The sequence below is a fragment of the Ovis aries genome, chromosome X, assembly GCF_016772045.2.
Source record: "Ovis aries strain OAR_USU_Benz2616 breed Rambouillet chromosome X, ARS-UI_Ramb_v3.0, whole genome shotgun sequence".
NCBI classification, from domain to species: Eukaryota; Metazoa; Chordata; class Mammalia; order Artiodactyla; family Bovidae; genus Ovis; species Ovis aries.
This window is the reverse complement of record NC_056080.1, coordinates 8,082,784-8,104,894: the sequence shown is the minus strand read 5'-3', so window position 1 is coordinate 8,104,894 and position 22,111 is coordinate 8,082,784. Positions and strand designations below refer to the sequence as shown.

At 47.2% G+C, this 22,111-nt stretch overlaps 1 protein-coding gene across 4 annotated transcripts in view; it reads right to left on the bottom strand.

The window, feature by feature from the left end:
• Positions 1-21,221, bottom strand: part of CLCN4 (chloride voltage-gated channel 4) — a 73,040-nt gene extending 51,819 nt beyond the window's left edge. Inside the window, exons 1-2 of one of the 4 annotated variants that reach the window (XM_060407613.1) lie at positions 21,103-21,221; positions 19,738-20,824 (exon numbers count right to left, since the gene is read on the bottom strand). The gene's annotated coding sequence lies outside the window, so the exon portion shown is untranslated. The remainder of the gene's footprint in view (positions 1-19,737; positions 20,825-21,102) is intronic. The other 3 variants (XM_004021898.5, XM_027963633.3, XM_060407612.1) reach the window with 3 other exon arrangements.
• Positions 21,222-22,111: the final 890 nt, after the last annotated feature.

Sequence of the window (22,111 nt, the reverse complement as noted above, 5' to 3'; positions counted from 1 at the left end):
CACTGATCTCCACTGACCCTCACTCCCTCCTCTCAAAACCCAGAGTCCTGGGCTGGACTGTTTCTCAGGTGCTTTCCACTCCAGAGCGCACGCACATGACACAGAGCCTGAAACTTACTACTAGCCCCTTTCACATGCGTGGGGACAAGCAAACATTTTTGAATTCCTCAAAACTTTTTGTCTCTGTACAGATATTGGTTAAGCTTAGGGAACTTTCCAGAAATTTAAGAGCTATCTTCACCGCCAACTGTTTATATCAGTTATTACAGAGCAGAAAAGCATCTTTTAAAAAAACATACTCTTCCCTGTTGGCAAAGTTAAAATGAGATCATCTGAGTGATAATCTCACATCCTCAAAAATTATAGTAATATATGTGAGCATATTGCCCTTCATACTTCAAATGGGAATCCAGAAGTATAACACACAAGAGATTACTAAACACACAGAAAAAGTGAGCCCCGGGTAAGTAGGGGGATCTTGTAACCAGCAAGAAGCCAAGAGTCCGTGTTCCCTTCTTTGATGGAAGTGCATGCGTACCAGTAGTTGCCACAATCTAATTTTTCTCCAATCAGACCAGATGGAAAGAGCAATCAGGAAAGTGGGGTGTGGAGCCAGGCATATGGGCATAATCACTGGGGAAGTCCAAGAAGCAAGTTATTTACAATCTTCTGTTATGCCCTGGTTTTGGTAGAACTCCAGTTTTAGTAAACAGAAGCAGCAAATCTAATGTCCTCATTTTAGCTACATTCTAGAAACTGCTCTGCGCTACTCAGCTGGCCTGGGGGCAGGTCTGGATTACCCTGTGGAAAAGTCAGACCTTCCCCTGGTCAACCTTTGTGTCACCTGTATTTGGAAGAGGGGAACGGAAGAGCAAGCAAGGTGGCTGCCATCTTGGAACCTTTTCCTTTTGGCTTACAGAGATGCACAGGGGGTGATAGCGATTGTTCTTTTTCTACATATTTTTAGATATAATTCACATACCATAATATTCACCCTTTTACAGTGAGATTTAATACATTCACCAGGTCCTACAACCATCATTACTATCTAACTCCAGAACTTTTATTCTCTAAAAGTAAGCTCATGCCCAGAGTAGTCACTCTCTTGGCCTAGCCCCTGGTAAGCACTCATCTGGACATTTCATAGAAACAGAATCATGTCATATATGTCTTTTGTGCTGGGCTTCTTTCTCTTATCATAATGTTTTCAAGGTTCATCCATGTTGGACCATCAACGCTTCACTCCTTTTTATGAGTAATATTTCATTGTGTGGCCAGACCACATTGTGTTTATCTGTTCAACAGCTGATGGACATCCGGGCTGTTTGCAATTGGGGGCTATTGTGACTAATGCTGCTATGATCATTCAAGTGTTCATGCAGACATGTATTTTTAGTTCTCTTGGGTAGACACCTAGAAGTAAAATTACTGGGCGATATGGAAACTGTATGCTTAACTCTTTGAGGAGCTGCCAGACTGAAACCACTTTTCTTAGTGAAGTCTTTCTTATTGAAATAAACATGTTTATAAAAAGGCAAAAATCCTAAGTATACACCTCAACAAATTTTCACAAACTGAAATCCCCCACATAACTGGCATCCAGATCAAGAACAGAACATGACCAGCCTCCAGAAGCTCCCTCATGGGCCCTTCCAGGCCCTCCTCCACCCTTAAAGGTATTCACTATCCTCATACCACAGATTAATTTGGCCTGTTTTTGAATTTTATATAAATGGATTCTTTTGTTTCCAGCTTCTTTTATTCTATGTTATAAGATCTATGCATGTTGTTGAGTTTGTCTAATTACCATTTGCTCATTCTCTATGCTCTTCAACAGCAAATTTTCTCCATTAAGGGCCAGATAGCAAAGGTTTGGAGGTTTGTGGGCCACGTGGCTTCTGACAAGGACTACTCAACTCTGCCTCTGTCACGTAGAAGCAGCCAGAGACAATACACAAATGAATGACTGGGACTATGTGTCAATAAAACTTGATTCATGGACACTGAAGTTTGAATTTCATATAATCTTCACCTGTCACAAAAAAATATTCTTTCAGTTTCTTTTGATCATTAAAAATGTAAAAACCATTCTGAGCTCATTCTTGGCTCAGGGGATAAGCTGGATTTGGTCCACAAGATGACGTACTTTGCCTCTTTCTATTCTATGGTATTCGATGCTGGAAACAAACCCCAATGAGTTTATCCATTCTCCTGTGGATGGACATTGGGCTGATTTCCCACTTGGAACCAATATACATGGTGCCTCCATCAATTACACATCATGCCGCCATCATTTTCCACGTACATCCCCTCCAAGAAGTTGCAAAAAACCCTTTCACCCGTCCCCTCCTCTCTCTGCTCAGCAGGGCCGGGTGCCATGAGACCCTGACAACGTTCATGCCAGTTCCTCTCCCAAGTCAGACTGTGACAACTTATTTGCCTACCGACTCTACTAGCTAATCCCCAGATGACTTGAGCAGGTGGAATGCAAAGTCATAATTCAGATTAAAAGTCTCCAGTCGATAAGGAAGGCTGGTCACTTGAGGGGGAGTTCCAGCAGGTTCCTTTGGCAGTGTGGGCATGGTAGAAACTGCTACCAAATTCTCCTCCTGGCTTCATAAACCCTTCTAGCAGTCCGGCTTCACCACCTTTCTCCTTCCTCCTCACAGTAACGTAACTGCCCTTCAGGGGCTGGCAAATGTTTCCTACAAAGGGCCAGATGGGGACTCTTTCAAGCTCAGGGGGCCATACAATCTCGGTCACAATTACTCCAGTCGGCCCTTTGGTCACTGAAGCTCAAAGCAGCCCAGATAGAATGGAAAGAAGGCGTGTGCCCGGGGGCCCCAACATGTGACTTACAGAAACAGGCAGCAAGCTGGTGGCTGGGGGCTGCCGGCCCTGCTTCACACAAGCACTCAAGGGGCATCTGCTACTGGCCCAACCCCTATCCAAGCTGTCAGAGTCACTGACAGCCCTGAAAGCCTCACCTACCAACATAAACAGCAAAAGAAGCATCAGAATCCACTGGGAATTCACAAAGATAAAGAGGTGCAGCCATCTCGCACAGGATTCTGGAAGGGAAGGATGAGATCCCGGAAATGCAACCACAGGACCTCACTAGCAACATTTCAACCTGAAAGCTTCAGGGAAACAAAAGGTAGTTCTACACACACACACACACACGTTTCTATGACATCTTACTATCAGAGAAGTTTCTCCAACTAATTAGCTATCCTAATGCTTCAAGACGGCAGATGCTCCTGGCATGTCAATAAAAATAAGGTCATAGCATCTCTCTGACAAAGTGGTCAAGGTCATCAGGGCTAGAGGTCACACATATTCACAGGACATGGTGGAAAAGGAAGAACACTGAGTTCAGAGCCAGACCTTGGATGGCAACTGAAAAAAAAAAACAAAAAACAAAAAACTGCAAGAACACTGCAAGTCTTACAGATTTTCCAGAGGCTCCATCAACCAACCACAAGCAGCCTTTACAAAATCGATTTTCTTGCAACTTGCATGGATTACACCAGGCACTAACCTCAGGGCTGATGCCTGCCGGCCACTTCTCTGAAGGCCACCAGCCTAAGCGCCCCTGGGCTCAGAGAGGGTGTCATTGCAACACTGGGCCACCAGAGGGTGCGCTACAAGCAGCCCTGCTGCCACCAGCAGATGAGTCTGCTGGGCAGAGCCTTCCTCTTTTCTCCACCTGCTGCAACCAGTACCCTTCCCTCCCTCCCCTGCCATCCTTCCCTCAGCTTCCTTTAGCCCTAACTCCTGCCTGAGGTCACGGGAAGTCCTGTCTCCACAGCCCACAGCTTGGGCTCTGTGCCCTGAGCCAACTCAAGAGCAATTTCCACTGTGACCTGTGGTTACTCCTCTGTCACCTTCAGTGGCTTCTCAGCTTCTGTTGCTGCTGTTCAGGCACTCCGTCGTGTCCGACTCTCTACGACCCCATGGACTGCAGCAGGCCAGGCTTCCCTGCCCTTCGCCATCTCCCAGAGTTGGCTCAAACTCATGTCCATTGACTCAATAATCACCCTCTGACTCCAGTGCTTCCCTAAATGTACTTGTAATGGGCAGCTCTCACAAGCCTGCTGATCAGAGTTGAGACCCGTTAGAATCTGGACTGTGATCTCATCTGTGAGTGCTCAGTCACTCAGTCAGGTCCAATTCTTTGAGACCCCATGAACTGTAGCCCGCCAGATTTCCCTGTCCATGGGATTTTCCCGGCAAGAATGCTGGAGTGAGTTGCTATTTCCTCCTCCAGTGATCCCATCTACAAGGAATCATATACATTATAAGCGGGGTGGAGGCATGGACGCTTCTTGTACAATCCATTAAGCCATACACTTAGGTGTTACGCACTTCGGGGAGTGTTTGCTATACTTTGCAATTTGAAGAAGTGTCTGAAAATGTGACCTGCTCATCAGTAAATGCAGATTCTCAGGCGTGATTCTCATCTGTGGCTTTTGCCCAGGACATCTATTATTTCTTCCAGTGATGGTAGTGTCATTTTTCCTTGGAGCACAAGCCCTTCCCCACTCTTCATGGTCACGGAAGTTTAGGTCCAAAGGGACTATGGTGGCAAGGGAAGCTCCCATTCGATGGGCAGGTACTCTGGGGCTGTCTAAAAAACGCTCGCTTCTTTTAAAAAAGTTTTTTTTTTTTTTTTTCCAGGCAGATAACCTTTAAGTCTGTATTGAATTTGTTACAGTGTTATTTCTGTATAATGTTCTGGGGTTTATTTTTTTTAGATATTTTTTGATGTAGATCATTTTTAAAGTCTTTACTGAGTTTGTTACAATACTGTTTCCATATTATATTCAGGTTTTGTTTTTTTTTTTTTTTTAGCTTTGAGGCATCTGGGATCTTAGTGCCCCACCAGGGATGGGACCCATACTCCCTGCACTGGAAGGTGAAGTCTTAACCACTAGATCACCAGGGACATCCTGCTCACTTTCTTCCAAAGTGCAGAAGTGTCCAGAGAAGAACAGGACGCTCTGAAACAGCTCTGTGACAGCCCTGTGGAAGGCGACCTGGGGGGAAGAAACTGAAGAGGGATTAGGGGATTAGGATCCTGGGGCCCTGCAGGCCAATGTGGGCACATCTTCGGCCCGGTGGAGTCCAGGTTGCTCACCTGAAAAAGGGCTGAACACCCTCCAAGGGTAGCCTGGGGATGGGTCAGGAAAGGATGGCACCTGGCATTTGACAGATGAGCTTGTTACTGAGTGGATGACAGCCCAGTCGAGCATTTAGCTCCACACAGGGGTGCAAGAGTGGGCCATTCTCACCCCCTAAAATTGTCCCTCCGCCCATTTGGTACCAAAGCTGCCCCCACTCCCTGCCATGTGGGCACATGACCCAGGCTGGCCAATGAAAGTCTCCAACCACCGTGCACAGCCACTGACTGGGGAGTGAGCAAGGGACCCACACAAAGCCACGTGCAGATGGTGGGAAAAACCAGGTCCCTCCTTTGAAGGAAGTGGTTAACCTGGGAGCCACCACTGTTAGGGCAGGTTTGGGGTTGCAGGAAGGAATAAGGCCGGGCAGCAGACACCAAAGATGGGCAGACCAGTGCAGTGGTTCACATTTGATGAGGTATGCTGCCGGCATCTAGTGTAAGATGCTGCTCAATATCCTACAATGCATAGGACAGCCCCAAATGCCAACAGCACTGAAGTGGAGAAATTCTTTGCCTTAATCCAAAAGTGGATCAAAGGAGCCTTTTAGACACTTCCCTGTGAGGGTAAAGAATCCACCTACAATGCAGGAGAGACCCAGGTTTGATCCCTCGTTTGGGAAGATCCCCTGGAGAAGAAAACAGCGACCCACGGCAGTATTCTTGCCTGGAAAATTCCATGGATGAAGGGACCTGGCGGGCTACAGTCCATGGGGTTGCAAAGAGTCAGAGATGACTGAGCAACCAAGCACTACACAGCCACAAAGAGGAACGAATTTGAGTCAGTTCTAATGAGGTGGATAAACTGCGAGCCTGTTATACAGAGTGAAGTAGGTCAGAAAGAGAAAAACAAATATCATATATTAATGCATATACATGGAATATAGAAAAATGGTGCTGATAAACCTATTTGCAGGGCAGCAATGGAGACGCAGACAGAGAGAACAAACTTGTGGACACAGTGGGGGAAGGAGAGGGTGGGACCAACTGACAGATTAGCATGGAAACATATACAGTACCATATGTAAAATATATAGCCGGGGGAATTTGCTGTATGAGCTGAAACTGGGACTCAGTAACAACCTAGAGGGGTGGGATGGGGTGGGAGGTGGGAGGGAGGTTCAAGAGGGAGGATACATATGTATACTTGTGTCTGATTCATGTTAATGTATGGCAGAAACCTACACAACATTGTAAGGCAATTATCCTCCAATTAAAAATAAATTTTAAAAACTACATCCATCTAGACCTAGAGATGATCACACTAAGTGAAGAAAGTTAGAGAAGGACAAATATCATATGATATCCCTTATATGTGTAATCTTAAAAAATGATCCACTTGAACTTATTTACAAAACAGAAATATACCCACAGATTTGCTGTATGACTCAGGGAACTCAAACCAGAGCTCTGTAATAACCTAGAAGGATGGGATGGGGCGGGAGGGAGGTTCAAGTGGGAGGGGATATATGGCTGATTCAAGTTAATATCTGGCAGAAAACAACCTAATACTGTAAAGCAATTATCCTTCAATTTAAAATAAATAAACTTAATTATAAAAAAAGAAATAGACCCACAGACACAGAACACAAACTTATGGTTACAAAAGGGGAAAAGGATAGGGAGGGAGTTTGGAATTAAAATACACACACTACTATATACAAAATAGATCAATAACAAAGATCTACTCTATACCACAAGGAATTCTATGCAATATCTTATAATAACTTATAATGGAAAAGAATGTAGAAAAAAGTATATTTATATACATATATAAAAAACAATCACTTTGCTATATACCTGAAACTAATACAACACTGTAAATCAACTATATTTCAATAAACACTTTTTCAAAAAAACAAAAAATTTACATCCATCAAGACAGATAACTCTATCAAGCAGTGAGCTCAATGCTTTGGCCATCACTGCAGAGGCAAACTCAAAAATACAAGAAAAACAGCTTGTCTGTGCATATATACAGGATAAAAAGAATATGTAAACCATACTCAACTCACTAGATGAAAATGAGAGAAGTTGGGACACGCTTCTTTGACTGTATGCCTTTCCCATACCAGTTCTATCCTTTGCCTCAATATGAGTTTGGAAGGCATGGCTTGCTTTCCCCTACTAGGCTCTGGGGGTTTCCTTAACTGCTCAATTCATCTTGATTTTTCCCTTATTGCTTTAAACCCCAGAAAAAAACTGGGTTGACAAATATAAAGACACATCTCCTCCTCTGAGCAGCCGGCCGGCATTCTGGCTGACACCCCACCATAGGTGTGTGACCCAGAATCACAGGGGCCCAAAGGAGTGGACTTTGGACCTGTCACAGCACGGGCGGCGGGGTGGGGGATGGACTGCAAGCTAGCAGTTCCTGTAGCCGCCCAACAAGCCAGGCTGCTCTTCATGCTTCAAGACATGCTGTCCCTTCCAGCATGCCCCACTGGTGGCAGAGTCACTCCTGATGGATTCGGTGTGGATGAAGACTGCGGTGTGATGAATGCAGGAGGCAGTCCTCAGCCTTTTTTGTAAAGCAATGTCTTGGTCACTTCCCCAACCACTCAAAGCTTTTTCCCTCCCCTCTCCATCTGACCTGAAACTCCACCAACTTCAAATCCCCTTGAGATGAAGTCTCGCTTTTAAAATGTAGACACCTTTAGGACAGTGAGGGGCCATGCTTTGTATGCCCTTCTAGCCAATCCTCCAGCCTCTGAGTGACGCCCCAGTCCTTTCCCTGGGCAGGGAGTGGGGATTACACAGAGAGGCACCAACAGTGACAGGAGCCCCCTGGTGGCCCAGGAGAAAAAAAAACTCAAAGCCACAGGACGCCCAGACAGAGACACAAGTATTAACCTTTGTCAATTTCAAACTGTTGCCTGGCGCTGGCAGAGTCAAGCAGGGTGACTTCCGCCTCCAGCTCCTGCATCCCCCTCGGCCCCCGCCCAGCAGCCCCCTCTGCCATGGCACAGTTCCTGTGGCCCCTTTCAGGGGGGCTCTTTGTCCCCTTTCAGAACATAGCCTGTGTGTGGGAAGGGGATAAGGCCAACTGCAAACAGCCTCCTCCGGGTGACACAATGGACTCAGTGTTCTCACACCCCCCACTCCAGAGGGCAGGGAGAGGGCCCTGAGGTCTTGGCGTTTCCGGTGCCTAGGATCAAGGATGGAGAACGTCCCCAGGGCCTCTGCGACCCCATGGACTATAGTCCACCAGGATCCTCTATCCATAGAATTCTCCAGGCAAGAATACTGGAGTAATGTGCCATTTCCTCCCCCAGGGATCTTCCAGACCCCAGGATCAAACCCATGTCTCTTTCATCTGCTGCATTGACAGGCAGGTTCTTTACCTCTAGTGGCACCTGGGAAGTCCTCAATTAATTTATCATCTTCATGATAATTAACAACAATCCCGGTCTAAGCACTTCACACGGATCAGTCACCAGGGCTCCTGACACTCTCTGAATTAAATACCGTCAGCCTCAGGCCCATTTGACAGGTTAGCAAACTGAGGCAGAGGAGGGGGTGAGGTCCCTGGCCCAAGTTCCCCAGATAGTGAGTGGGGAGCCAGATCCCCACCAGGGCCCCAAAGGCCCTTCCTCTTGGGTTGTGGGAGGACCGAAGAAGTCTCGTTCCTCTCAGGAAGCAAGAGCTACCTGTTCCCACAGAGAAGGTCCTGTTCGTCAAGCTTCTAAACTGTGCAGAAAGCACCAAAGCAAAGGCCTGCTGGGCTCTCCTCCATTCTCCTAGGTGAACAAAGGCACCCATGCACTGGGAAACACTGCTGGGCTGGTTCATCAGGGCTACCCTGACAAGCCCCACAGACTGGGCAGCTCAAATGCTTGAAACTTGTCTCCCAGTTCCAGAGACAGAAGCTTGAGGCCAAGGTGCCAGTATGATTGATTTCCTGGGGCTGGATCCAGCCACAGCCTCTCTGCTTAGAGTGCTGATGGCCGTCTTCTAGCACACCATGCATCCTCTCCTCTCTCTGCCTGTCTGCAGAAAGTTCCTCTTATAAAGACCCCAGTCAGGCTGGACTGAGGCTGCCCTCATGGCCTTATTCTAACTTGATTACTTCTATAAAGACCCTATCTCGGCTTTCTCTGGTGACTCAGTGGCAAAGAGTGCACCTGCCAATGCAGGAGATACAGGTTCAATCCCTAGTCTGGGAAGATCCCACATGCCGCGGAGCAACTAAGCTCGTGCACTACAACTACTGAGCCTGTGCCCTAGAGCCTGGGAGCTGCAACCACTGAAGCCTGCACAGACTGAAGCCTCTGCTCTGCCTCAAGAGAAGGCACACCTAGAGAGCAGCCCCATTCTCCACGACTAGAGAAAAGCCCAAGTAGCAGTGAAGACCCAGCACAGCCAAAATTGATAAATAAAAATTATTAAAAAAAATTTAAAGACTCTATCAATATTTTGGCTGCCTGATGCAAAGAACCAACTCACTGGAAAAGACCCAGATATTGGGAAAGATTGAGGGCAGGAGGAGAAAGGGGTGACAGAGGATGAGATAGCTGGATGGCATCACCGACTCAATGGCCATGAGTCTGAGTAGACTCCGGGAGTTGGTGATGGGACAGGGAAGCCTGGCGTGCTGCAGTCTATGGGGTTCCAAAGAGTCAGACACGACTGAGTGACTGAACAAGAACAAAATCTCCAACTAAGGTCAGATTCTGAGGTAATAGGTGTTAGGAATTCAAATGCACTTTAAGACATGGTTTCAGCCCATAACAGCAGCTGAAGACAATGCTGGTAAGAAACCCCGTGCAGTACAGTTCCCTCTCCCAAGAGCTCTGCAAACCACCTTCCACCATAACAATCTAACTTTGTGCTTATGTGGGCTACGTACCCTTGTGGATGAAAACAATGTCATAGACACTCACAACCAGCACCTCCATGAAGGATAAATGCAGGGAGTCCTCCAGCACAGCCTTGAGTTGTCCTCCCCGGTGTCCTAAGCGTATCCCAGCGGGGTTGACCCCGGGGAGGGCTGAAACGTCAGTTGATTTCTATGTTTTGGGTAAAGTGGGTGCTGGTGGGAGGCCGGACTGAGTTAAGAGGAAAAAGAATATGTCTGTAATCATTGGGGTGGCCCCTCTCCTCCTAACCCAATCAGTGCCTCCAAGGGTTCCGGTGGACAGAAAAAGAAAATTTCACCCTGAGTTATATCACAACCCAGAAGGGAGACTAAGATCCCAGAAGGAGGTAACCTCCATTCATCCGCCGGGATGTGGTTAAAAAGTGCTGGGCAAGCACAAGAGAAGCAACGGCCACCACAAGAAATGAGTCAGAAGGTCCCCAGGCACCAAGGCGAGGAGCAGACTTCCTGAGGGGACAAACGGAACATGGCATCTTGGTGAGGCTCCCTCTAGCCAAACCCCACAGCCATCCCAGCACTGGTGCTGCTGCTGGTGGAAGCAGCCTGATAGCATCCTGGGGAGTTCGAAGGACCCCAGGAGCAGGAACAGCTACCACCAACGGGGAAGGCTCTGGTCTCCAACTTCCACCAACTGATGGCCAGCTCTGAGGGCCACACAAGGACCTGCACGAGAGCGCTTGCTGAGAGGGGACCATGGGTGACCTGGGCTGGCCAGCATGGGGGGGTGGGGGACAGCACTCCAGGCAAAGAAGAGCCACCTCACAGGTGCAGGGGAGCTGGTGGGCTCAAGGGGCCTCAAGAAAGCTTGGGTGACTTCATCCACAACAGGAGGCCTAAAGGTAAGCCTTGCTGGTATCATATGTGGAATGCAAGAGCTGTTGCCTCTGCTGTCCCTGTGCACCGCTGCCTAGCCCCAGTGACACTGTCCTGAGAGGCTATGCAGGTGGCCTCCACCTTGAGGCACCATAGTTACAGGGTTACAGTGTGACCTGACCCACGCGCTCCTGTGATAGCCAAGGCCTGCCTGCTGCTGAGCGTGACAAGGCTGCTCAATTAGTCAGGGTCACAGCCTTCCAAGGGCTTCCCAGGTGGCACAGCAGTAAAGAACCTGCCTGCAATGCAGGAGATCCGGGGTCAAGCCCTGATCAGGGAAGATTCCCCTGGAGAAGGAAACGGCAACCCACTCCAGTATTCTTGCCCGGAGAATCCCATGGATGGAAGAGCCTGGGGGGTTCCAGTCCATGGGGTCACAAAGAGTCAGGCATGACTGAGCATGCACGCACGCACAGTCTTCTAAGCTCACGTGGCCACCCAGCCTCCTCACTGGCCACCCGGCTACCTCGTTTGCCCACCTCTGACTGTTCTCACAGCAGTCAGAGCCAGGCCTTCGAACACAAGTACTGATGTGTTCCTCTCCAACCCAAAAGCACTCCATGGCTTGTCACCACACTTAGTCACCCAGGGTTGGTTTCACTCCCACTAAGTCCCTGCATGGTCCACCCTAGCTACCCCTCCGAGCACTTGCCCAGCATGCTTCTCTGGGTGGCTCTTCTCTGGACATACCCACCTCACAGCTGCTTCCTCAACCCTGAGCTCTCCAGCTCCTCAGTGTTCACATGGCCCCCCATCAGTCCCTGGTCACATGTGAGCCCTCAGAGGGGCCTGGGTAACCACTCCGTCTAACCAGGATTCTGAATCCACTGCTGCCCACCCTCTGCCTCTCACTGTACTTCACATGATAGCACAACCTATCAAATCCAGTTATCTTCTCTTTCCTCCACTTGAAGGTCACTCCCACCCAGGCAAGAACCTTGTCCGTTTGGTTCCACAGCAAACCCCAGTGCCTAGACTTGTCGGTCTCAACCAGTCTAGGGGCAATTTCACCTGCCCCAGAACACTTGGCAATGTCTCGAATTCAGCTGTCACAAGTCGGGGTTGGGGCCATGGTTGCAAGCCCCATCAAGTGGGGGGAGGCCAGAAGATGCTGCTCAACATCTTCTGGGGCACAGGATGGCCCCCCACAGAAAGTCCTCCAGCCTCAAAGCCCATAGAGTCCAGGGTGAGGAGCCCTGTCCTAGACACACAGCAGGGACCCAACAAACACTGGCAGAACAAAGAAGTAAATGAGGGAGCGAATGAACAAAAGAACTTGGAGGCTCAAGTCTCATACGAATGTCCCTGCAGTTCTCAGGGATATCAGTGGGCTTTTCTCAGAGGACTAATAGTTCCCTTAACTTTTCCTCTAATTTATATTTAATGAGTACTTACTCTGCCACGAGTTATGTGCTAGGTTTACATTGGTGAGCAAAACACTCACAGTTCCTGTGTTCACAGAGCTCATAGTGCAGGAAAGAACATTCTGGGGACTTTCTTGGAAGTCCAGTGGTTAAGACTCCATGCTCCCACTGCAAGGGGCTCAGGTTCAGTCCCTGGTCAGGAAACTGAGATCCCACATGCTACACGGCAGGGCCAAAGGAAACACTCTGTTAGAGGCATCTTGGGACCTGGAGGGTTCCCCAACTGTGTTACTATCGGTCATGTGACCTTGGGCAAGTCACCTGACTTTTCTGGACATCTCTTGGTCATATGTAAAATATAAGAGTTGCTTTGATCTCGAAGCTAAGTCCCAACATCTATACTCTGTGCATTTAATTAATCCTGAGTGAGTGAATGAAGTCACTCAGTTGTGTCCAACTCTGCGACCCCATGGACTGTAGCCCACCAGGCTCCTCCATCCATGGGATTCTCCAGGGAAGAATACTGGAGTGGGTTGCCATTTCCTTCTCCAGGGGATGTTCCCAACCCAGGGATCGAACCCAGTTCTCCTGCATTGCAGGCAGATGCTTTAACCTCTGAGCCACCAGGGAAGCCCATAATTAATCCTAGAGAGGTCTTTTCCTCTTTGGCATTTTTACATGAGCATAATACCATGAACACAGATTACAAAAGCTTGAGGAATCCACATGCCCATCAAAATGAGACTGGTTAAGTAAACTTCCATACCGTCTACACTTTGGAACTCAACTGTAAGTGAGATGATGTAAAACAGCCTCCAAAGAATGAAAAGAAGCAACGTATACCAACTGCCTCCATTCTCTCTTTAAAAGTACTTTCACAATAAAATGAAATGAATGAATCACTGCTACGTGAAACAACATGGATGAATCTCACAATCATGCCTGGTGACAGAAGCTGGATATAAAAGTATAAAGATCACAGGACTTGAGGTATATGAAGTTCAAGAACAGGTAAAAGTAAACTGTGCTGGCAGAAATCAGTATGGTGGTTGCCGGGGGATTTGGCTAAAAGAGAACAAGATGGAGCCCCCTAGGAGTACTGAGAATCCTGATTTGTCAAAATCAGCTGAATTAAGATCCATGCATTTCCCTCCATGCAAATTACATCCCAATGAAGAAAAAAGAGAAAGGAAAATGCTATACACATTCTACACATGGGTGTCTTTGCACAGACATTTTCAGAAACAATATATAAGAAAGTCATTAGTGGTTGCCTTTGGAAGGGGGATGAGGGACTGGGAATGAGAAAGAGACTTCATTTCATTTTCATAACCTTGATCCTGTGGGAAGTTTGCACAACCAGCAAGTATTACTATTTCAATAGAAAACAAGTCATTCAAAAACCACCACGTTCTGCAAAGAAAATCATCCCTTCTCTTAGAAAGGAAAACTCATTTCCAGTCACCCTTTGCAGATACAGTCAAGCAAGGGTTTGATAATAAGGCCTTTCCCACCACCCACTTGCCAGAGTTTGCCAAGTGCTCACATACATCCCCTCCTCACTGCTAACTCGCCCTCCTAGGTCTGGTTCAGGAGGGCTTCTGGGTGAGCTGGGAACTTGCAAGCCAGTAGGTCTCAACTGGGACCTCAGGTCCCTGCAGTCAAGGGCACCTTGAGCTCAGGTTAAAAATGTTCCCCAGATCTCAATCAGAATCCCCCACAAGCCCAAGAGTCTGTGTTTCTTTTCTAGCTTCTTTTAAACTTTTTATTGGGCACATTTTCAAATACACAGCACATTGTGGAGGAGAGTCTAATGAAACACACCAATCAGACTCCATCAGTGTTCCTATTTAACTGTATTGGCCTCTTCGCACTGTCTCTCCATTCAACTGAACCATTTAAAAGTTAACTACTGTTACCATAGGTGCATTATATGTGGAATCTAAAAAGAAATGATACAGATGAACTTACAAAGCAGAGACTCACAGACTTATCAAATGAACTACTTGCCAGGGGGAAGGGATAGTTAGGGAGTTTCGGATGGACATGTACATCCTGCTACAGTTAACATGGATAACCAACAAGGACCTGCTGTACAGCACAGGTAACTCTGATCAATACTCTGTAATAATCTTAGTTACCAGAGGGCAAGGATGGGGGGAAGGATAGTTAGGGAGTTTGAGATGGACGTGTATGCTGCTGCTAAGTCGCTTCAGTCGTGTCCGGCTCTGTGCGACCCCAGAGATGGCAGCCCACCAGGCTCCCCTGTCCCTGGGATTCTCCAGGCAAGAACACTGCAGTGGGTTGCCATTTCCTTCTCCAATGGATCAAAGTGTATACACACTGCTATATTTAACATGGATAACCAACAAGGACCTACTGTATAGCACATGGAACTCGGCTCCATGTCATATGATAGCCTGGATGGGAGGGGAGTTTGGGGGAGAATGGATACATGTACATGTATGGTTGAATCCCTTCCTTCACTTTCCACCTGAAACTATTACAACATCGGTAATCAGCTATCAGTCAGTCAGTTCAGTCACTCAGTCATGTCCAACTTTTTGCAGCCTCATGGACTGCAGCATACCAGGCTTCCCTATCCATCACCAACTCCTGGAGCTTGTTCAAACTCATGTCCATCAAGTCAGTGATGCCGTCCCAACCATCTTATCCTCTGTCATCCCCTTCTTCTTTTGCCCTCAGTCTTTCCCAGCATGAGGGTCTTTTCCAATGAGTCAGTTCTTCGCATCAGGTGGCCAAAGTATTGGCCAAAGTAATCAACTATACTTCAATACAAAATAAAAAGTTCAAAAGAAAAAATAAATTACTGTGGTTCTCAAAGTGTGTCTGAGATTCCCAAGACCTTTAAAGGGGTCCGTGCTGTCAAAAACATTTGTATAATAATCTTACATTATTTGCCTTTTTCCATTCTCATTCTCTCAGGAGTGTACAGTGGAATTTTCCAGAGGCAACATGACATGTGATATTGCAGCAATGAATGCAAAAGCAGGTTTTAGAATTCATCTGTCTTCTATTCAGAAGTACATAAAAGAGAGCTCCAAGGCATTAAAAAAAAAAACACTTTAAAAGGACCCTATAGCTCTCATGACACTTCAGCCCTAAATACTTCAGCATGCACCACTGAACAATAAGACTCTTCTACATACACACGTGTCAGTTATCTTCTGCTGTGTAACAGATTAGCCTAACAGAGGACAGCAGGAAACAACCATGTCTCATCTCACTGTTTCTGTATCAGGAATCAGGAGTGACTGAGCTGGGTGCCAACTGCACCGTAAGATTATCACATCTAATCAAACTTACAGTAGTCTCCTCATGTCATCTACTAGGCAGTCACATACAAATAACCCAGGTATCCCCAACACCTATTATAGATGCCTGTCCAGGCCAGGATCCAGTCAAGGGCACAAGTTACATTTGGTTACTGTCATAGACTGAAAGTATCTTTCTGGAATTCATATAGTGAAATCCTAAACCCCAATGTGACTTGGACTGCAAGGAGATCCAACCAGTCCATTCTGAAGGAGATCAGCCCTGGGATTTCTTTGGAAGGAATGATGCTAAAGCTGAAACTCCAGTACTTTGGCCACCTGATGCGAAGAGTTGACTCACTGGAAAAGACTCTGATGCTGGGAGGGACTGGGGGCAGAAGGAGAAGGGGACGACAGAGGATGAGATGGCTGGATGGCATCACTGACTCGATGGACGTGAGTCTGAGTGAACTCCGGGAGCTGGTGATGGACAGGGAGACCTGGCGTGCTGCAATTCATGGGGTCGCAAAGAGTCGGACACGACTGAGCAACTGAACTGAACTGAACTGAATGTGATGATACTAGGAGGTGAAGCCTTTGGGAGGTGATGAGGTCATGAAGGTTGAGCCCTCATGATGGGACTAGTGCCCTTAAAGAAGAGACCTCATGTGTGGATCTGAGAGTTGAAACATCTAGAAGGCTGAGCGCCAAAGAATTGATGCTTTTGAACTGTGGTGCTGGAGAAGACTCTTGAGAGTCCCTTGGACTGCAAGGAGATCCAACCAGTCCATCCTAAAGGAGATCAACCCTGAATATTCATGGGAATGATGCTAAAGTTGAAGCTCCAATATTTGGCCACTTGATGCAAAGAGCCAACTCACTGGAAAAGATCCTGATGCTGGGAGGGATTGAGAGCAGGAGGAGAAGGGGGTGACAGAGGATGAGATGGTTGGATGGCATCACTGACTCAATGGACATGACTTTAAGCAAACTTCGAGAGATGGTAAAGGACAAGGAAGCCTGGTGTGCTGCAGCCCATGGGGTTGCAACGAGTCGGACACGACTTAGCAACTGAACAACGACAACAAGACAAGACCAGAAAGCTAGCGTGTTCTCTTCCCACCATATGAGGACACAGGGAGAAGATGGCCCTCTGCATCCAGAAGAGAGCCCCCACCAGAATCCAACCATGCTGGCACCATGATCTCAGACTGCCAGCCTCTGGAACTATGAGAAATAAATGTCTGTTGTTGATAAGCCACCTAGTGTGTGGTACTCTGTCATAGAACCAGAGCTGCCTAGCACAGTGATTCTAAGTCTTATGTCTCATTTGATGGAGAATACTCCTCCTTTTTCATTTTCTTTCTCAGTATTGCCTGCGTGAAAAGACAGCACCTGATAGCCCACCCAGGGTGCCAAGCCATTCTGGGGAGGAGGTTCCTGGCCAGCTGCGGGTGACACCTGCAAAGAAAATGGCTGGAAGTGGACAAAGGAGGCTGTCTGGGCCCTGGCCTCTGCACACTGGGCCTTTCTCACTAAACACCAACCCTCTTCCCAGGAGAGTCATTTTTATGGGGCCGCAAAGAGGCAGAGACAGCGAGCTGAGAGCAAGGGAACTGGAGGAGGGACACACTGCAGTGCCAGGCCCCCGGAGGGACAAGGATAATTTTTCTAATCATTCCAAGCCTCCTCCCCCAAACCCACTGCGCATGGCCCTCATCCTGAAATGCAACTGCCACCCTCGCTTCCCGTCTCCCAGGAGTTCCCAGTGTGCTGACCCTTTACCATCCATCTGACCCCCTGAAAACTCAAAGCAGCAGGACCAGCAGGAACAGTAGCCCTATTTTATGGATTCGGCAACAGTTCTGGGAGTGGAAGTGAGGCTCTGCAAAGTGTCAGAGCCAGAGCTTTAGTGGTCAGTCCTGCACTGAAGCTTAAAGGGCAAGACCGTGACCACCACCACCTTCGGGGGCCAGACGGGGGCTCTGGGGGCAGCTGGCGCTGGCCTCCTCCAGCCATACGTGCTGCCAGCATCTCTCTGCCACAACGGGCAACAGCACCCCCGTTATCTCCCTCCCCGCTTGTGACACCTCCACCCGGTCCTGCTATTCCCACTTCTGCAGATAAGGATGGTGACTCTGGGCTACTCTAGTTCCAGACATGATGGTCTAGTGCTTGTGTTTTTTCGTCTCTCCCTGACACTCTCCCTTCTGCCAAGCCAGCTTCCCAGCTACAACTGGCACACACACAGGCCTCCCCTTTTTAACAGAAGCTATTTCTGGAACCCCACAGCAGAAAAAAAAAGCCTTCACACTGTGTTTCCCAATATATACACCATCATGAAAGGGAATCAGATCTCTGACCGAGGGCTCAGCATGAAACAACTCACAAGAAAATGAATTCTAGAATACTGCGGCCTGAAGAACACTGAGAGGTCATCTGAATCAACAATTCTCAAGCAGGGGCAATGGAGTCCCACGATGGGACAATGGCAGGGTCTGAAGACATTTTTGGTTGTCACAACTAGGGGCATCTAGTAGGTAGAGGCCAGGGGTGCAGGTGAACACCCCCACAACAGATTTCTCCAGCCCCAAATGTCAACCTGCCAAGGCAGGAGACGGGGGTTCAATCTCTGGGTCGGAAGATCCCCTGGAGAAGGAAATGGCAACCCACTCCAGTATTCTTGCCTGGAGAATCTCATGGATGGAGGAGCCTGGTGGGCTATAACAGTCCATGGAGTCAAAAAGAGTTGAACACGGCTGAGCAACTAGACAATGACAAAATGTCAATAGTGTCAAGGCTGAGAAACCTTGATATAATACTCCTCGGTTACTTTGAAAACAAGAAAACTGAGGCCCAAAGGCACAAAGTGACTTGGTCCAAGTTGCACAGTCCCAAAGGCAGAGGTGGAGCTAGGTCTCTGCCATCTATCATCTGCTCTGCTCTGTCTAGGGTTGGGCTGGGGGAGAAAGAAACATGGGAACAAGAGGATCATAAAAGTCTTATAGTCAACCTGAGCCAAATGAAGAAAACTGCAGTAAATTAATAACTAAACTACTGTAGCAAAACATCAGGGTGTCCAATTGCTGAAAGAAACGCCTTCTTCAATTATCAACTAAAACAGCATTGCTTTACTGGTCCTCCAACAATTGCTGGATGGGTCAAAGGATACATGGTGTGAGGTCCAGTACAATTTAGCAATACCACAGCTTCCCAGGGGATCACGTTTTACAGGTAAGATCGACTACATTCTCTTCCTAAGGGTACTGCATATATCCCGGCCTCATATGTGAAGGAGAGAAAGGAATGCAAACACAGGTGGGAAATCTCAAGTGTTCATTAAAATCACACCCTGTCCTGTTAAAATTGAAGTCACCTGATTCCCCCTTCATCTGTCGCTGCATCATCAGCCCCTTCTTCCAGCAAGCAAATTATTTAGCAAGGGAATTAGAACACTGAAAAATCATAGGGTTTGGTGTTCAGCTCCACCCCCTTCTAAAGACCATTTTGTTCTTAAGAGATATAACTGGTTTGCCTTCTCTTACACGTCTATTGGAAGCTTTATTTTAATTGGATACTGTTAATTTTTTAAAATCTATTTAAAACACCGGGATGAAACAAACATTTCTGACATATCCCCTTTAAATGCTACAATCTTGCAAAATAATGCAAAACAATTTAGACAGAACATCTAGCTCTTCAATTGCTAACCAGTAAGTTTCCGTTCCATTTCAAGCAAAGCAGCTTTGGCTTTGAAAGAAATCAGGCTAAATACGGAGAACAAAACAAACCCCTGTAAGAAGAATTAGTAAATGTGTCATTATTTAGGAATCACTCTGACAGTCGGTAAACAGTTGACAGTTCTCTCAGACAAGCCCCTCTCTCTCTTACAATGCATGTATTGTGATCATTCCTGATTTTTTTTCCCCCTCCTGCGCAGGAGGCCGGGGTCTTTCTGTCTGGCCCCAGGCCACTTTCCTGGGATGGATGGGCACAAGACCCAAGTCACGCGTGAGCCTTACAACAGTCGTCCCCCACTCCCGCCCCCGCGCCCCCCTGATGCCTGATGCCTGATGCCTGCAGCAGCCCCAACAGCCAGAGACCCTACTTTCGTTTTCTGGGGTGCCGACGGGCTGCAGGGGCTTCGCCTGCAGAGTCTCTTACCTGCAGTGCCGCATGGCGCAGGCCGGTCGCCCACCTGCACCGCATCCTAGAGCATCCTTTCTTCAGCGCGACGGCTGCGAGCGCGCTGACGTCACCGGGAGGCGGTGCCCACACCGCCACGTGACGCCCTAGGGGCAAAGAGGGGAGGGTGGGAAGACCCTGCAAGTGAGGAGGGAGTGGCCGGGAAGAACCGCTCTGGCCTCGGTTCTGGGCGGCTTGTTTGATGTGGGCAGCTGGCCTAGACTTGCATGAACTGTGGGAAACAAACAGCACACAAAAGGGAAGACTCAAATGATTCCAGGCTCCACGCAGGTAATAGGATTTCAAAAGAGCTAGCAATAAGGGGATTAGTAATGAAAGGAAATGATTTAGTCTTTTATTTTTCAGTCTTCATCAAATGCAATGAAGAACTAAATAAATCTATTTTGTGCAAATCAAAATGACAGTTAAAATATGGAGTGCATATACATACTTTGCACAGAGGGTCCATGTTTCAAATGTATATTCATTGTGGCATATAATACTAATTGCACTATAATGCTATTAATCCATAACAAATACTGCATGCCAGTATTAATGTGGTTTTGAAAAAAAACGGTGCCATCGCATATTTATACTTCTTACTTGAACATTTGATGATTTAAAATAAAGTGCTATTGCATGAACGTTGTACTTGTGTCTGTTTTCGTAAATCTTCTGGCAAAGAATTTAATCTCTCAGACATGAAAGTTAATTCCCAGTAACTCATTATTTCACGTTTTCTAATTTTTATCACATTCTGCAGAAGTGAATCATCTCACTATTTCAGAAAATATGTACAATGTCAATATTTCTCATTCACAACTGAAACAGCCTTGCCTAGAAAGACTTAGAAAATTCCAACTGTGACCATTTCGTAAATTTGAAATGGCATATTTCAAACTTAAACTGTGAAAATATCAACTTTCTTGCCAAACCGCATAAACGTTTTCGAAATGTGAAAGGGCAAAAGCAGGAACTGTTTTTATTTGATTTCCAGCTTCATATAGATTAGTTGCTTTTCGTTTGAGTTTAAATGGCAATTTTAACATTCCCTTCGCTGGCGCCCCTGAAAGAGATGTGAAATAGATTGTTTTACGAGCAGGCCAGGGTTACTTGCTATTTATTCCGGCAGCTTTCGTGTCCTTCTATATTTAAACCTGGACTCTTTTACCACCATTCCCTCCGGATTAACCGAATTTCTGTTAAGAAGGTCAGTCTGTAATTTGGCCCTTGCCTCTCACAGCAATCGATTATTTTCAACTCGACTTAAAAAATCTACAAAGTGGCCACATGGTATTCTCGGGCCCTCCTCTCATCTGTTTTTCTGAGGGATAAGTAACTTACCTTCTGCTTTCAGCTTCGTGGGATATAAAATTTAAATGCTACCATAATCCCCTGCTCCAGTGGGTTGAGGGTCAGACAAGTTCATTTTCCTGCCAAAGGCAAATGTCGATTTCAGCCTCAGGCGCCCCGGGCCGGCCCCACCCCCAACCCCCCCCCCAACTACCCCCCGCCGAGAGCCAGTCTGGGAGTATCACGTGCTCCACCCAGCCACTCAACCCTACCCAGCCGGCTCGGTCACCTCGGAGGCTGGCCCTGCCCATTTCGTCCGCCTCGTACAGCCGGTGCGTTCGGGTCCAGAGAGAACTCCGCGTCCCCAATACGGGACGCGCAACCCGCTGGGACTGGGCTCGGTGGACGACAGTGATGGGCGTTCCAAGAATCAATGGCGGTGGGGCCGGGGATGATCTCTATTATGCCCTCCGAGGTCTGAAATGATTTGCTTTGTGCTCTGACTTAACGGAAATGACTAAAAGTCACCTTCCTCGGCGTGGGGCGATTTTTTTTTTTTTTGTCAGTAGGTTTCACCTCTTCTCCAGGTGATTGCTCAAGTGTGAAAAACATTACAGCAAACAGGCGATTCAGGGCGCAGTAATTTTCAACAGAATGAGGTCACTTCCGACATCCTCCACCTCCACCTATGAAATTATCCTTTAGGCAGAGGTTTACCAAAATAAAAACAAAAACAGAAAACAACACAACTAAAGCAAACAAATATAAAAACAGATACAACCGATAAAAATGTAAATGATCAATCTTCCTGATAGGCTGTTTAGCAATTCCTACCAAAAGCCTTGCAAATAAGAGCAGGCCCATACAGTGGGCCAGGAACTTGCTCCAGGGGGGAAAAAAGGGAAGGAATGGAAACAGTTGTGAAAGGAAAAACTGCTGCAATATTATTTATGACCTCAAAGCACCAGAAGCAAGTTAAGTGGCCAAAACCAGAGGGTGGGTTCAGTTGTGAGACATAGGTACAATGGAAGAATTAAAATATCCGGTAGCAGATATTTTT